The sequence below is a fragment of the Belonocnema kinseyi genome, chromosome 1, assembly GCF_010883055.1.
Source record: "Belonocnema kinseyi isolate 2016_QV_RU_SX_M_011 chromosome 1, B_treatae_v1, whole genome shotgun sequence".
Taxonomy (NCBI): Eukaryota; Metazoa; Arthropoda; class Insecta; order Hymenoptera; family Cynipidae; genus Belonocnema; species Belonocnema kinseyi.
Window position 1 is genome coordinate 119782284 of NC_046657.1, and position 17639 is coordinate 119799922.

The following is a 17639-nucleotide window of genomic DNA, read 5'->3' on the forward strand; positions in this document are numbered from 1 at the left end:
ATATTCTGTTAAACTGATCGTCCTTATCATCGGCGCTCTCGGAGGTGCCAAGCTTTCACTTGCTAATAGCCTAAAAAGCATCCCTGCGTGTCAACAATATGCGAGAACTTTTGCGGGAAAAATGCAGAAGGCGGTTGCCCTTGGGTCGCTCCGTGTTCTTGGGGTCCACGAGGCTTTTGCTGGATCATCGTATTGATTCCTTTACAGACTGTAACCACCTATATCACGGTTGTGAGACGTGGTTATGGCTGAAATTTTACCGCGATTTCGCTAGAAGCGGGTGCAATTTTCCGATTAGCACCCGCTCCCGGCGAATTCCTGCGATTGTCCTTATGACAAATTTTTTTATATATCATTCCAAATTATGTTTCATTCTACCCGATAGATGCGAGTTTTAGGAGAGAGGGAAGACTCACGAAATCTTCCCTCTCCACTTACCACTGCATTCTCACGGAACGAGATAGATTGTAGACGCGCCTCACGGACAGGGTATAGTTGAGACGCGTAGGTGCAGTGGTGAGTGGTGGGAGGTGTTTCACCGAATCACGAGCTCTCGAGCGAAAGCTTGGTTTCTCGGGTACCTAACAACTCTGCTATTAGAAATAATAACGCTGGGATTTTTTTTGTGGTTGAAAACTTTTTTGTTGCTTATACCTTTATTTTGATAATTCGCCAATTGATAATGAATGCACGTATGAATACAGTCATTTCATAGCGAAAATTGTGTGAAGAAACCAATAAAATTATAATATACTTATTTTCTGGATCATAAAAATCTGTTTTAGATATGTCCATTCCAAAAATACTGACCCCTGTCTATCGAAAAATAGTTGAAACAAAAATTTTAGATATTTTGAAAGGCTTAAATTTCAATATTATCCTATTTTTATATGTCTGGCGTCGTTTGACGTAAAAACAGAATATTTAATTCTTGTACATCATTTTCGATGGCGATGGCGGATGCCATTGACAAAACTTGATTTTCTGCTTCAGGGGGTCACAAAACTTGTAGATCTGTTAAAAACGGTGATTTTAAATTTCGCAAAATTCTAGTCCTTTGTGAATTATAAACAAGGAGAATGCAATAACTTAGAACAAATTTTTATCTGTTTTTTGGGTGACTAATTTTTTCCAATCATGTTTAAATTCTCACCCTAATGAGAAGGTACTGGTTTCATATAAAACTTCAGTTTGTCGGTTTTCATCAAATCTTGACGTTTTGAGACCCATTGTGTCAGAAAAAACGATTCTCACGAAGGTGCTCGTCTGTCTGTAGTCTGTAGCCTGTGTTCTGTGTTCTGTAGGGACGACAACTTTGAAAAAATTGATCAGATTGGATTCTATTTTCGCACACTTTATTAAGGCCTAAAAAGAAAAAACATGTTCGTGAACCAGCTATTGTGGATCAAAATTCAAAAAAGTGAGCGCATTTTCAAAAATTTTTAAACCACATTTTTCCAAGATTTGTAAATTCTATGTGCGGTAATTCACAGTACTCAGAATCTCAAACAATTGATCCTAATGACTTTTTTCTATAAAAAAATTATCAGAGTTAGAGCATTTTCAAAATAAAAAAAGAACTAAAATAAAAATGTTAAGCCAAATAACGCATGATATAAAAAGAAGTCAAGAGAAGGAAAACATTGATTTTGAAAGGCCTACAAGATAATCATAACAGCTTTTTAATTTGGTCCAAAAGTTGAAAATTCCAAATTTAATCGTAACAAAACTAATAAAAAATCAAAAAATTCCGTTTGTTTATTAAAAAATGCAGAATACGAATAAAATACATAAGCTAAAATTGCACGCAATTTTCTTTAAAAGTTAGTATCGCTTTTGCAAAAAATATTGACAGAAAGAACCCAAAAACCTAACGTGTAGACAGAAAAGCTCGCATTCAAATTCAGCATAAAAAACCACCACGGAAATGCCACGTCCTATTTCAAATACACTTACGTTTTTCTAATCAGTGAAATCTGATACAATATCCAGATATTCAGAATGACCATTTCGGAGGGTTATTCTTCACATTGCGAGGAAAAATCTAAAGCACTAATAAATAAAAGGAATTTAACTATCAAAGTCTAAGAAAGCATTGGTCCAAAAAAGAATTTGTCTCAGTGAGCGCAATTTTCAAACGCAAATAAGGTACTTTAATTCTTTATTAAAGTAACTCTCGTAAAGATGGTCCTGAGTATTGAGCTAGAATGGCAAAGAATAACATCAAAAACTAAAGAAACGGGAATCAAAAAGTATTCGGGAGACGTACGCAGTTCGTGCCGGATTCTCTAGTGGGCAGGTGATTCGATTTTGACGAAGCGTCCTGGTCGTTCGAAATGGAGCGTCGAATTTATGGTTTTCATTTCTTGGTCGGTCGGACGTGTTACCGGCAGAAACGTGACGGAAATATTCAACTTCCATTGACCTCAAATTCAACAATGAGAAGGAACTCGGTCTAAGCTTAGCGGCCACATACATGTAATATTCAGCACCAAGTGGTTGACCTAACGACCTGGATTAGTTGACCAATTAACCGAGAGACAAAATGAGCAGCATTGCTATTAGAACTCATAAAGGATGAACGAATCGTTAACGAGGAATTTTTTCCTTCAACTATACCATTTTTGAGTATTGATTGGCAAAAGTTTGGTTAACTTGTTTTATGCGGACACTGCAAACTTTTAAATTTCTTGAATCACCAAGTTAGCAAACTATCGATTATGTCTTCTCTGAAGCTTAAGTTGAGCTGATGACACTTTTATAACTGCCATACGTTACGTAGAAATCACATGGTAATTATGTAAATGAAATAAAATTTTCTAGCAAGCTACCTACATTTTTTGTTTTCTTATATTTCAAGAACTTTCCTCGAGAAAAGTAAAGCCATATTTTTTCATCTCAAGAGCTTGGAACTTCTTAGGTTTATTAACTGCCATTTAAAGAGAGCATGCAACACTTAGACATTTCGTTTAGTCTACCGAGCTCTTTATAACGGGTCCATTAGTTCCCGTCAAATTCTTTTTACAAGGAACAAAAATCTATACTGAGAAAAATATTGGGTTAAAATGCTTTCACGTCCATATCCTTTTCAGGTTATTACACTTCTGATTCTTTTCCTAATTTCGAGAAAATGCCATAATCACTTCTAGTTTAATAACGCCGGTGCAACATCTGCCAAATCTACTGAAATATAAGATGTGCAAAAAAATTTTCTGAGCCGAAAATTAAGTCCAAATCAAATACAATGAAACCTGGATTTAGTGATCCTGTATTTAATGTTTACGAGATGATACCGCACCGCGGGGATGGTTAAGAGGAGCTGCGAGGGATTTCAGTGCTCACTCAGACGGGACAAAACAGAAGCGTTGCGGTAAAGTGCTGTACCCTAACTGCTTACCTGTTTAAATCTTCATGACGTTACATGAGTTCACTCGAAGAAAATAAGAAATGGAGCGCCGATGCTTATTCAAGCCGATGGGACTGATCGGATTATTTTGTGCTCTCGAATTAGCTTGTATTTGAATTTGCAACAATACCATTTAACAGACGAATATATATTGCGAAGTAGTATCTCGAAAAGGTTGGAGCAATGATCATGAGCAAGAACAGTGAACATCAATTCATATAAATAAAAAATATTACACTACTGTTTAAATTTAGTTGTTTACAACGAGATTTCTTGTAAAGATTTTATCAAACTTTAAATCTCTTCTGGATTGGTGGCGCTGTCGTAGCTACCCAATTGGCTCAGCCATCCGAAAAAAGCAAAGAAAGAAGTATTTGAATGTTTTCATCAAGTTAGCAACAGGATCTGGACCGATTACTAAGGTTGTGCTGCAGAGAGATTCATTGTTTTCATTATGGTACAACTGTGCCCTATCCTTTAGCATTGCATTTCAACTCCGCTGCCAACTGCACGCGATCAAAATTGAACGGCTTTTAATTCTTTTTTCAGGCGACTTTTTAATTATTTTATAAAGATATTGCGTTCTCAATTCATGAAGCCTATTCGCGGACCATATTATTAAATAAAATTGTCTCTTTTGCTCTTATGCTTACTGCTCCGTTCTCACTGAGACTCGTACAGAAGCGAGCGAGCCATGAGCGTTGACATGATTCTCGAGTACAAGTGCCCAATTTCATGAATTCGCCAATTTAATCCCATAAAACTTTTCTCCTGTCGACATAATCATTTTGAAACTTCGCTTACTACATTTCAAAGTCATACTCTACAATATACTTGATTTTTACGTCGATCCCATTCTGCGAATAATTTTTTCGAAGGGAAAGGAGTAATAATAATCTACGTGCTGCCATAAAAGCCCATGTATTTCTACTCAACTTTGAAAACTACATTACTCAACACCCAGCGACATGACTATTTTAGAATTTGATGAGGTGGCGTAAGGCACCATAACCTACATGCATATTAATTTTCATCAAATTTTGATTACTTGGCTCTCGCTGCAGTACAACCTTAAAGCGAAAACTCTCCTTTTAAACGAAATGCTGAGCGACCTGCAAACGATGAAAGTACGTAAGCAGAAAACACATTTATTTTATCGTGCAACAGCAAACTTTCTTCCTCATTTTCGTTAAATATTTAGCTTACCCTTGTCTCCTTATCAGAAAAACAATGTTCAAAATATTCTTTACCACGCAGTAAAATTCACCGGAAACTGTTCATACGCCCCTGACTGAAAACCTTGATTTTATGTCACCGTCAGTCCCAAAACCGATCCTTAAATGCAGATGTCACTGTATATTAAAGCAAGAAAGACTAACTCTTGTTCTCAGCCCTTCTCCTGACTTCGTTTTCTTCCCCTTCTCCAAACACTTCTCTCCGCCTTCTCAGTTCTTTCAGCTCTCAAATGCGCTTATTATGTCATACCTACGTTACCGAAAATTTTTGGGACAACTTTCTTCCAGATTAAATAAGATATGCAGTTGAAAATGTGGTATACTTAATAAAGGTCACATTCCAACTTAATTTCTCGTCTCATGCATAAATAAGCTTTTCAACCACAATGTCGGTATGTCAGGATTCAGGTGAGGATGATGTGGTTTTAAGAGAGGCGATTATTAAATTGAAAGATTTTGACACTTTTCCCCTGCGTTCACCTTAATTACCAGCAATCGCCTGACCCCTCTGCACTACCCTATTTCTTCTTATTACTCGCAACGCCATCATAATACGCCTTCTTTTAATCCTATCTTCACCTCCGCCTTCATCACAAAATTAATATTCACCACATGATATTCACCCACTTATCACATTTTCTATTCACATCATGGGCCCACCTATTCATTTTTTCTCTGTCCCCTTCTTCAACTCTTTTCAACTCTGCCAATATCTCCTACCATTCTTTTATATTCGAATTAGCCCATACATTAACTCCCGTATAGCCTTGTAGTCCGGGGAAATTAGCTTGAAAAAGGTCGATTTCCAGAAAAAAAGGATAAAAGTTTTTTTTTCTTAATAATCATGTCCCTGAAGGCATTAGAAATAAATACCAAAAAATTTCCCCATCAGATCGGCATCGCATACACCACAAGCCTCGAAAAACATCCCTTAAACGGGTAGTAGCGCTGGTTTTTGGCTATTATATACGAAAGGGTGCATCGGAGGATTAAAATGAATAGAAGTAAAAATATTCATAATAGGATTTGCGATAAAAAAGGTTGCATACACTTTTGCTGCGTAATCAGCTCCAGGCGTGGGGAGGATAATTTGGCGAGTAGCACGAAATGCCGTCGCGCGCTTAGTTTTCGGCCCATAACTCATATACGGGGAGGTTTTGAACCACACTACCTGTAGAGTTTTTTGTGCGTTTTGATATATTGTCGTTTACAGATGAAGGATTAAATTCGTTGAAAAATATAATTTAACATTCTATAGTTGAATATATAACAATTCGAAAATCGCTTTTTTAAGTTTTCTTATAAAACTCATTATTTCTGTTAGAGATTGCTTTACTCAGACTTTGAACTCTTATCTCTAAGAATGCCGTTAAAGTGGCTTATGCGTCGTGAACTGGGTTTTAAGGGACCCAAGCATCCTTCACTTACGGGATAAACAATTCGTCGCATGCGGAACCACATAAATACTACACCCCGTAGATTTAAGAAAGGGACCCTCTCTATCCACTCGTTTTACAGCAGAGTAAGCAGTAAAGGTGCTGAAGTACTATAAGGCGGTTGTGTTTTGAAATTCACCATGGCTTTAGCAAGTACATTTTTTATATGCGAAGAAAGTTTAAGTTTAGGTGAGACAGTCGAAGTAAAAAGTGGAATTAAAAATTTTAGACGGGCGGGTGAAATTCGCAAAGATGGATACCTGAACTTATTACAAACAGTTGACTCGATAGAAGTACATAAAATATGTATATAATTATCGAGACTGCTATAACAAAGCCTGATTGTAGTCGGACAAGATGTCGATCTTCTTGTTTCAATAATTGCTCTCTCTCTCTCTCTAGCAGAAAAAGATATATTCTTTTCAGAAGATGGGGAAGGAAATGTTAAATCTGGAATTTATAGTTCACAACGCTTGCAAAACAGTGGCTTCATGAAAAAATTCAAGGAATCAGTTCTATTTGCTTATGGATTCAGCGGGTGTGATACTACATCCTCTCTCTTTGGGCGCGGAAAACTAAAAACGACTACTTTGCTCAGGAAGGATGTTCTCTTGGCAAAACTTGAAGATATTGTGACGATTTTCAACAACCCTGTTTCTACACATGATGAAGTTGCAGCCGCGGGGGAACGATTTATTTTGGCATCATTTAAGAACCCATTCTCTGAAATCAGTCTGAATAACTATAGATTTGTTTCTTTATACTAATCTTTGAGTCAGTCCAGTCATGCTGTCCCTTCGTCTGGACTTCCGCCTACTTCTTCCGCCGTAGGGTGTAGAAAGCGATGTACATGCGCAAAAGCTTGTCTACGATGTCTAGTCATGTGCTTTAACTGCCAAGGTCAAGGTTGTCTCAATGCAGAAGAAGATGATGATAAAGAGGATATAATTGAAGATAAGGCACATTATTATGAGCGCAATAGTCATACGCAAAGTCAAAACTTAAAATAAGCCGATGATACAGTATGATACTGGCACTGACACTGTCTAAAATTGTATACCCAAAAGAAGATTATTTTTATTCCGAGTAATATTTTAACCAAAATGAGGCCCCAGTGCTTATTGGAGCACAACAAAAAAATAATTATGACTTTCTAAATTAATGTAATGAACAAAAATTGTATTAGTCCGGAAAGGAAATTTTCTGCTTTAAAAATTTTTTTATGGTTACTCTACCAAATAGTTTCATTTTTTATTTAAAAAGTATTAGATTTCTCTTAAAATAGATGAGTTTTTATTCTTTAAAAAAAAGTTTTAAAATAGTTGATTTTTCATTAAAAAAAAATCCAGTGGACTTTTCAAGGACAAAGTATGAATTTTATAACAAAAAATAAGTTTCTGCGAAAGATTTGAATTTTCAATCCAAAACAACAAATTCTTTCAACCAAAAATATTTATTAAAAAAAATAGTTCAATTTTCTACCATATAGTTAAATAATATAGTTAAATTTTCAACAACGCAGTAGAATTTTTAATTACACCGATGCATTTTTGTCCAAGGAAGATAAAATTTTTCTTAAAGCAGATGAATTTTTGTATATAAAAAATTTAATTTTAATGTTTATCCAGGAAAAAGTTTCAGTTTTCTTTTTAACACCAAAATAAGGTAAACTGACCATTACTGGGACAGTTACGAAAAGTTAACCCACATACATAAAGTTTAAAATGGTGAATTCTAATTTTTGGTACAAAAACAGTTATGATAGTGACTCATACATTATTTGATCGATTAGAACAGAAAATACGTTATCAATGTCATAGTAAATTGATATAAATGAATATTTTTTAAGCTAGTCAGATCGCTTATTAGTGGGACAAGAATTCTGCCATACAAACTAAAAAGATACATAAGTGACATTGCCGCTTAGATCGACTTCTTCATTGCCATGTTTGAGAGAATACTCTAAGCGGCAATGTCACTTACGTATCTTTTTAGTTTGTACGGCAGAATTGTGGCGTATATCCTTAAGCGAGACACAAAATAAGACAATACTGGGAGTTCATCAAAATAAAAAGGTACAATTTACTTATATTTACACAATTTTTCCTATTCCTTAGGTCAGTAATTTAATAATAACTCATAGATTTAAGTTTTAATCAAATTAGTAAGTATGCATTAAAATTTAATATTGTAGATTAATATTAGATAAAATAAAAATTAATAAGATTAATATTATCGATTTACTTGCAAATTTAACTTTTGTTTGTAATTTTTCATTTACGAATATTTTTTATTAATATTTCAAATATATTGTTAAAAATTCGTTTTTTTTTTTGGTTTGACAATGATCTTTTTAATTGTAAATTTCATATTTTTTAGCAGAAATGCAACTGTCAGGTTGAAATATTCTTTCTTTTTTTAATGAAAAATCTTATTTGCTTGACAAATCATCTCTTTTCGTAGAAATTTTATATACTTTGGTTATAAGTCGAACTGTTTGGGTGAAAATTTGCTCGTTTCTTAAATTAATTAATTTTTTTCCAATGAATTTAATTGTTTTTAATTTATAATTTAAACCTTTTTTGTTTTAAATATCAACGATTATATTTTTTGATAAGAATTCATCTTTTTGATAGAAAATTAGTCTTTTTTATTTTAAAATTCAAAACTTTGTTAGAAAATTGAAGTATTGCGTTAATCAAAATAATAAATTCTGATCAAAAAATACCATAGTTGATATTTCATCTAAAAAATATTTTAATCAAAAATTGCAACCAGTTTAATTAATTTAAAAAAAGTTAATTTTCAATCAAGCAAGAAAAAAAAATTGCAACCAAACTGTCGAATTTTCTAGTCAAAAAGATGAGTTCTCTTTAAAAGTTATATTTTTAATTCGTAAATATTAGATCCGTTCACTCGGCGCCGCCACAAAGGCAAATTATAAAATGGAATACGACATATTTTTTTGCTTTGTACATTCTCATTAAGAGAAGGTATTAGATTTGAGTAAAATTTGCCCCCCCCCCCCGTTTTTGTTAAATATCCACGTTTTGAGACACCATTCTAAAGAATTGACAAATTGGATTGGCCTTTGGTATAATTTTTAGTGTCCTAAAATAAAGGTCAAGTTCGTTAGCCAACCATTTTGGGTGAAAATTCAAAAACTGAGCGTATTTTGAAAATTTTTGAGACCACTTTTTTCAAAATTTAAATATTTTCTGTACGGATATTCATAGTATTCAATCATAAGAAAAATTTATCCTTGTAATATTTTTCTATAGAACCAAAATTTACCAGAGTTATAGCATTTACAAAATTTCAAAAAACACTTGAAAATCAACCTTTTTAGCCAAATAATGCACGATGTGGAAAAAAGTCAAGAGACGGAAAATATTTCTTTCTTAATGGCTTACAAGGCTGTTTTAACAACTTTTAAAATTTTTTTGAAAAATGGGAAATTGAAATTTTGACAGCATCAAAAAATAATGGAAAATCAAAAATTACATTTTGCGGTTAAACTGTGCAAAATAGGTGAAAAGATGGCTAGACAAAAGTTCTGCATTTTAAAAAGATCTAAAAATTTGATTTTAATCACTTTTTGATGGCATGCGTATTTTTTGTTTTGAATGTGAAAAACGATATTAACAATAAAAGAATCAGCCCGCTGCGTGGGCACATTCTCATCACAACTAATTTTTTTCAATTTTCTTATTCGTGTCATGTGTGGGTTTTTAAAAAATTTACTTTTTTTAAAATGTTCTTGATGCTATTTTTCACGATTGGAACAAAAACAGAATTACCGAAACATTATTCATGACTCCTCTCCCCGCATTTTTGTCTAATGTCCACGTTTTGAGACCCCCTTAATCCGAAAAACAAGTTCTTACCAATGTGTCTGTCCGCCCGTGGATGTTTGTTTTGTTAACACGAAAACTTTCAAAAGAATTGACTGATTGGATTTTCCTTTGGTAAATTCTTTTACTATCTTCAAATGAAAGTCGAGTTCGTTAGACAGCCATTGTGGATGACTATTCAAAAAGTGAGCACATTTTGGATATTTTTGAGACCACTTTTTTTCAAAAATCAAAATTTTTTCTCTACGGATGTTTATAGTGATTCGAAAATACAAACAATTTATCCCGATGACTTTTTTTGATAAAAGCAAAATTTACCACAGTTATAGCATTTACAATATTCCAAAAAACACAGTAAAATGAACATTTTAAGACAAATAACGCATATTGGGAAGAAAAATGACTTGGCTCGCCAATAACAGGAAAATAGTTGAAATAGCTTAAGTTACATAAAATAGCATTAGTTAAAGATATTCCAATATTAGACAATAAACAAAAAAAATTTGTCATCAACAAATTATATGTTGAAAACTTTTTTTTACGATTTTCCATAAATACATGTTTTTACATTCTCATCATTTATGATTGAGAAAGTATTAGAATTGTTGGAAATTTGACATCGCAGTCTTTCAATGGATCTTCACGTTTCGAGACCCCCTGAATCCGAAAATCAGATTTTTACGATGGCGTCTGTGCCTGTCTGTCCGTCCAGCCATCCGCCCGTAAACACGATAACTCTCGAAAAAATGAACGAATCAAATCCAGCTTTGGCACACTTTTTTTAGGTTCTAAGAAAAAGAGCGAGTTCGTAAACCAGACATTTTTTATAAAAATTCAAAAAATGAGCGTATTATGAAAATTTTTGAGGCCACTTTTTTCTGAATCTGAAAATTCAATGTGCTTATATTTATTTTATTAAAAAGAAAAAACAATTTATTGTAATGACTTTTCTCGATCAAAAGAAAATTATCAGGGTGATAGCATTTTCAAAATTTTTGAAATCAACCGAAAATCAAAATTTTAAGCTAAAAAACACACGATATGAAAAAAGTCTAGAAAAGAAAAACATTTTGTTTTCAAAGACCTACAAGATTATCATAACAATATTTATGGATTTTCCTCAAAAATCGAACATTCAAATTTCGATTGCACAAAGATAATCAATAATACAAAATTCCATTTTATGGACAAACTATGCAGAATACGAACAAAGATGAATCAGCCAAAATCGTTTTCCCAAAAAAGATCTACAATTTTGTCAAGAAATTCTTTTTGATAGGACGCGTAATTTTTGTTTTATTCGTGAAAAATAACATTGAAAAAAACAAAAGAAAATAAAAAATAAATGTGTGGAAAAACGAGGAAAGTCACGAAAAAAAAAATTCAACAAAACCTGTTTACAAATGTCTCTCAGAAATCGAGCGCGCAGCGCGAGTATCACGATGAGAATGTGTACCTCAAAGCCTACAGAGCTTTGAGAAACTTAATCTTTGACTATATTTAATTAAGTAGACAATTCAGAATATGAAGACGCATATAAATACTGCCACCTAAAAGAGATCTCTTTGAGCAAGTTTTTTCAAGCATTCCAAATGCAAAGAATAAATATCCGATCGCTAAGCGCGAGGTGCAATTATTTCCGAGCACGAAGCGCGCGGTAATACATTATCGAGCGCGAAGCGCAAGATTCAACCATCGCGGGCTCTAAGCGCGCTGAAACTTTCGAGCGAAGTAGGACGTCCACTCAACGAAAATGTAAACATGATGGTTACATTGTAAACATGAATGATAATGTAAACATGATTTCGGGCTTCAAATTAATTACATGACACTTGAAAGTTTCCCCCCATTATAATTTCCCCCAATAACTACCCTCCCAAGTGAAGGTACACAGCGGAACATATATGTATGAAAAAAGGATAAAAAAATGAAACTTAGAAGAAACTGTTAGGTGATATTATTTTCTCTTTTGTTTGCTCCCCGATAATATATAATACGTTACCCGAAAACTGCCCCTAAGTCATACATACCCTACCCTCGGCATCAAAAACCTTTTAAATGTTTTAAAGCCACCCTGAACATTGTAAAATGATTTATAACTCCAAATTAATTACCTGACACTTGGAAATTTCTATCTCATTATAATATTCCCAAAACTACCCCTCCACGTGAACGTATGCGACAGAACATATATATGTATGAAAAAAGTATTATAAATAATCAAACTTAGAAGACACTGTTAACTGATATTTTCTCCTCTTTTTTGTTTTTGATAATATATAATACGTTCCTGTAAAACTGCCCCAGGTCATACACACCTATCCCTCATGATCAGAAATATTTTAAAAGATCAAAAACAACCTTAAACAATGTGAAAATGATGTAGAATTCAAAATTAATAACATGATACTTGAAAATTTTCGCCTTTTCATAATTTTCCTGGAAAACTACCCTTCCACGTGAACGTATGCAGCGGAAGATTTATATGTTTGAAAAACGGATAAAAATAATAGACCTTAGAAAACCTTGTTAGTTGATATTTTTCCCCTTTTTTTGCTCTTTGATAATATATAATACGTTTCCGAAAAACTACCCCTAAGTCATAAATACGTACCCCTTGTGATCAGAAACTTTTTAAAAGATGACAAACCACCTTGAACAATGTAAAAATGATTAAGAACTTTAAATTGATTACATGACACTTGAAAACTTGCCCATTTTTATAATTTCTCAGAAAAACTACCCTTCCACGTGAGCATATGCAGCCGAAAATATATATGTATGAAAAAAATCAATAAAATTAATAAGACTTAAAAAACACTATTTATCAATATTTTTTTTCTCTTTCTTTGCTCTCCAATTAAATATAATACGTTCTCCAAAAATTACCTCTAAGTCATACATACCCCACCCACGTAATGAAAAACGTTTTAAAATATGGAAAACCACCTTGAACAATGTGAACATGATTTAGAATACCAAATAAATTATTTAACACTTAAAAATTCCTCCCTCTCTATAATTTTCCCTAAAAACTACCCTTCCACATGAATGTATGCAGCGTAAAATGTATATGTATGAAAAAAGCATAAAAAATAATAAAACATACCAAAAACTCTTATTCGATATTTTTTGTTCTTTTTTTTTGCTCTCTGAGAATATCAAATGTGTTACTAAAAAACCACCCCTAAGTCATACATACCGTCTCCTCGTGATCAAAAACGTTTTAAGAGTACAGCAGCAGAACATATATATGCAAGAAAAAGCATAACAAATGATACGAGGGGTAGGTGTGTACGTCTTAGAGGTAGTTTTTGGGGAACGTATTATATATTATCAGAGAGCAAAAAAGAGCATGAAAATATCAACTATCACTGTTTTCTAAGTTGTATTACTTTTTATGCTTTCTTCATGCAAGCATGTGTTCTGCTGCATACGTTCACGTGGAAGAATAGTTTTGCGGGAAATCATAATGAGAGGGAAATATCCAAGTGTCATGTAATTAATTAGGAATTCTAAATCATTTTCACATTGTTCAAGGTGGTTTTCCAACTTTTCAAACGTTTTTGATGACGAGGAGAGGGTATGTATGACTTAGGAGTAGTTTTTACGTTTACGTAATATATATTATCGAAGAGTAAAAAAAGAGGAAAAAATTATCGACTAACAGTGTTTTCTAAGTTCTATTATTTTTATCCTTTTTCATACATATATGTTCCGTCTCATACCTTCACGTGGAAGGATAGTTTTTCAGAAAAATTATAAAGAGAGGGAAATATTAAAGTGTCATGTAATTAATTTGGAATTATAAATAATTTTTGCATTGTTCAAGGTGGTTTTTCAACTTTTTAAACGATTTCGATGACGAGGGGAGGGTATGTATGACATAGGGGTAGTTTTTGGGAAACGTGTTATATATTATCGGAGAGCAAAACAATAGCAAAAAAATATTGACTTCCAAGTTCTTCTAAGTTTGATTATTTTTAATCTTATTTTCATGCATATAAATGTTCTGTTCAACACGTTCACGTGGAAGGGCAGATTTGGGAATATTATTATGAGATAGAAATTTTCGAATGTCATGTAATTAATTTGGAGTTCTACATCATTTTCTCATTGTTCAAGGTGGCCCTCCAACTTTTAAAACGTTTTTGATCACGGGGGAGGGGGGGGGTGGTTTTCTAATACTTAGGAGTAGTTTCTTGAAAAACGTAATATATGTCATCATAGAGCGAAAAAAAGCATAAAAATCTCCACTTATCGTTTATTGCATTATAATAATTTTTAGTGAGTTTTCGTAGGTGGCTGCGCTGACTGAACGTCCTGCTAGCGCCGCACCGCCACCCTTTTCTCCGAACCTTAAAGAGCAAAAAAAAATTTTTTAGCATAAAATTAACAAAAAAAAGCGAAAAAATATGGCGTATTCCATTTTATAATTTGCCTTTGTGGCGGCGCTAAGTGGACAGACTTGGAAATATAAATTTGCAACAGAAAAGTTTATTTACTTAATTTATTTTGAAAAGTAAATGGATAATATCAATCACATTAATATTTATAATTTTCATTATTAAATTTTAATGCATATTTACTAATTTTGATTGAAAAATTAAATTTATGAGTAACTATTAAATGACTTCCCTGAGAAGTTGGCAAACTTTGAGGTTAGAATTGGAGGTTTCAATGAACTACTGTGAAAAACTTTTTTTGAATATATAATCAATTGAACGGCAAGCGTGGAGCTCGTAATTTTTTTTTTAATATTTCAGTATAGCAAAATACTGACTCATTTAATTGAATTTGCGGTGAAAATGGCCGTCCCATTAAGGGAAACCAGATTGTGGGTGTTCGAAACTGAGACAGTCAGCGACAGCTTGTCCCGCTTTAGGCAACTTCGTCAAGAATTTGTCCAAATGCGGAACATTAAAATATTTGTAATTTATTAAATAAAATTCTTAAAAAATTATATATTTCATTCTTAAACGTATTAAAAATATGCAAAATCATTACTTCTTCTGCTAGTGTAGGAACTTTCAATAATACAAGGCTATAAAAGTTATGCAGAAAGTTTTGAAATACAAACTAATGGCGTATTTTGTAGCAGTTCATTTACACATTTTAAACGATTTTTTTGATTATTTTTTACTAAATGTATAAATTGGCAGGACAAAAATAAATAGTGGTAACAAATTTAAAAGGACTTTAACCATAATAAAAAACTTTTACTTTTACAATTTATGTTTGAATATAAAAGACACTGAGCGATATTTATTATCGTCCAGTATTGGACATACTTTTTACGTTGTACGCTTCAACCAAAAAGGATGATTTTTCTACAAAATTGTCGAATTTTCAACCAAACACAATACTGTACTTGTTACTTGACATGTTAATAGACATAATTATAAAATATATAAAACGTTAGGTAAAGATTAAGGAAAAGTTAAGTAAACGTTGAACGATGTCAAGGACTCGATAGAAAATATAAGAGGGTTGACAGGAAAGTCACGAGCGCATCACTGACGCTCGAGAAACTTTAACTACTAGTCTAGTAAACCGTAAGCTTCTGTGAATAAAAAAGAACTTATACGCAATCAACAGCATACAACCTATATATGCACATTAGTCAGTCACAGCCAATCAGAATACAATTTCGTACACATACGAAAACACAATTTAGCTTATATAATTACAATACATTATAATACATTACATACGATACACTTGCACGCTTTTAGCAATATTAACGCCATTAAGAATAGAAACGTTGTCGACGGGTTTTGAACCACCTAAGCGAAGTTTAACGCATTCTATCGCCTGAGACGTAAGCCTCACGGCTAACCTAACAGTTGGGATACCGGAAAAAATCTACTATAAACTTAAAGTACGAGTACGTCAGGGCCGTTCAAAAAATATTTGGGGCCCGTTTTTAGCCAAATTTTTTATTGTAACATTTAATTGATGTGCCGGTTTTTAAATTGATGAGAAGTAAATAAAAACATTGGCTGATTTTTCATTCAAAATTTTCTAACCTTGAAACCCTCAATTATTTAATTTTTAATATTTTAAATGTTTGCATCGTCTACTTTTTTAAAATCTTTTTAATGTAAAATATTCAAGCCATTGAAATTGAGCATTAAAAACCTGAAAATTAAGTTTATATTAAATCTCTGGAATCAAATTGGGTTACAATTTCAGGAATGAAATCGAATATACAGGCTAACACGCTTTAGAGGATTTATTAATTATATTGCATGAAACTTATGTATATGAAAATATGAATAAGACACATAACTTGATAAAATGTTGAATATCTCTTCTTGGAATAAGTCTTTATTCAAGATTTGCAAATAAAGACACTTTAATTTTTAATATGTGCAATTTATTACGTAGTTTCGTATGTTTTTTTACATAATCTAATTTTAAATAATTTCAATTAAACACTCTACAATATTAAAAATGCATAAATAAAAATACTAGATAATTCTGAAGATCTAAACATAAAGTTTCAACTCTACATCTTCCAAATTTAAGATATTTTTATTGTGTATCATCAGAATTGAAACTGTTTTAATGGTGAAACGTGCATAATTTTCAACGTTTAATTTGAAAAATTAAAAACTTTTCAATTTTTAAGATGTATAAATAAAGATTCTTAAATTTGAATGATTTTTTGAATAATAAGTCAAGTTTTAAATTATAATTCTTCCAAATTGAATAAGTACCAATTTGCAAAATATAAAAAATTCAATTAATTTGCGTGAATAATTTTTGCGAATAATTAATTAAATTGATTTATTTTCCAATTAAATTAAATGGAATAAATAAAATAATAAATAAATAAAATTTTGATTTTACCATTTGAATTCTAAATCGAAGGAGTGGCTAGATTCATTGGACTTCGCCGATACTACATTTTCTGTAAGATTTTATAGAAATATATATTTTTTCTCTTCAATACAAAATTTATAATTGTTGTCATTTTAAGCCCAAGAAGAACTTTTCAAGGTGAATAACGCATTTCTGAAGAAGAATAAGATGAAAGAAAAACGCATTTAATGCTCACGAGAGCCATAGCTCATATACGTGACACTTTTTCTTTGAAAATGAAATAGAGTCAGTTCCACTTGCTTTCAGGGTATAAATATAGTTTCAAACGATGCAGTATAAGTCCTAATATAATGGTCAAGTACTGAGTTTCGACGAATTTGGCCGTATTTAAAGTTTTCAGTCCGCTAAATTTTTGTGCCAATAAGAATCTTTCTGTACCGATAATATTTTTTACTACTTTTTAAAAATAGTACAATATTATACTATTTACCGTAAAATAAGGAATATAAAGATATAAATACGCTCGAAGTGTGTCTTCTACCCCGGCGTCTATTCCAGTGGAGGTTAGACTTGGGGGGGGGGGGGGGGGGGGGGGGGGGGGGGGGGGGGGGGGGGGGGGGGGGGGGGGGGGGGGGGGGGGATGAGGAGGTGGAATGCTTATTAGCCGAGTGGAGTGGGCAGGGGTGATACCTGGCGTTAGGCCGCGCAGTAATTTTTGTAATCGCGGGACGCGAACGGGGCGGCGCTTAGCGGCACGTGAGGTAGCGGCGGTCTGGCTGGGTGGTTGGCGCGTGGCAAGCCAACGGTCGAGGGCCTGCATGCCCTGGGGCGGGTTTGCCTGACTGGTGGGCGGCGGGAGGTGCACCCGCTTGATGTCACC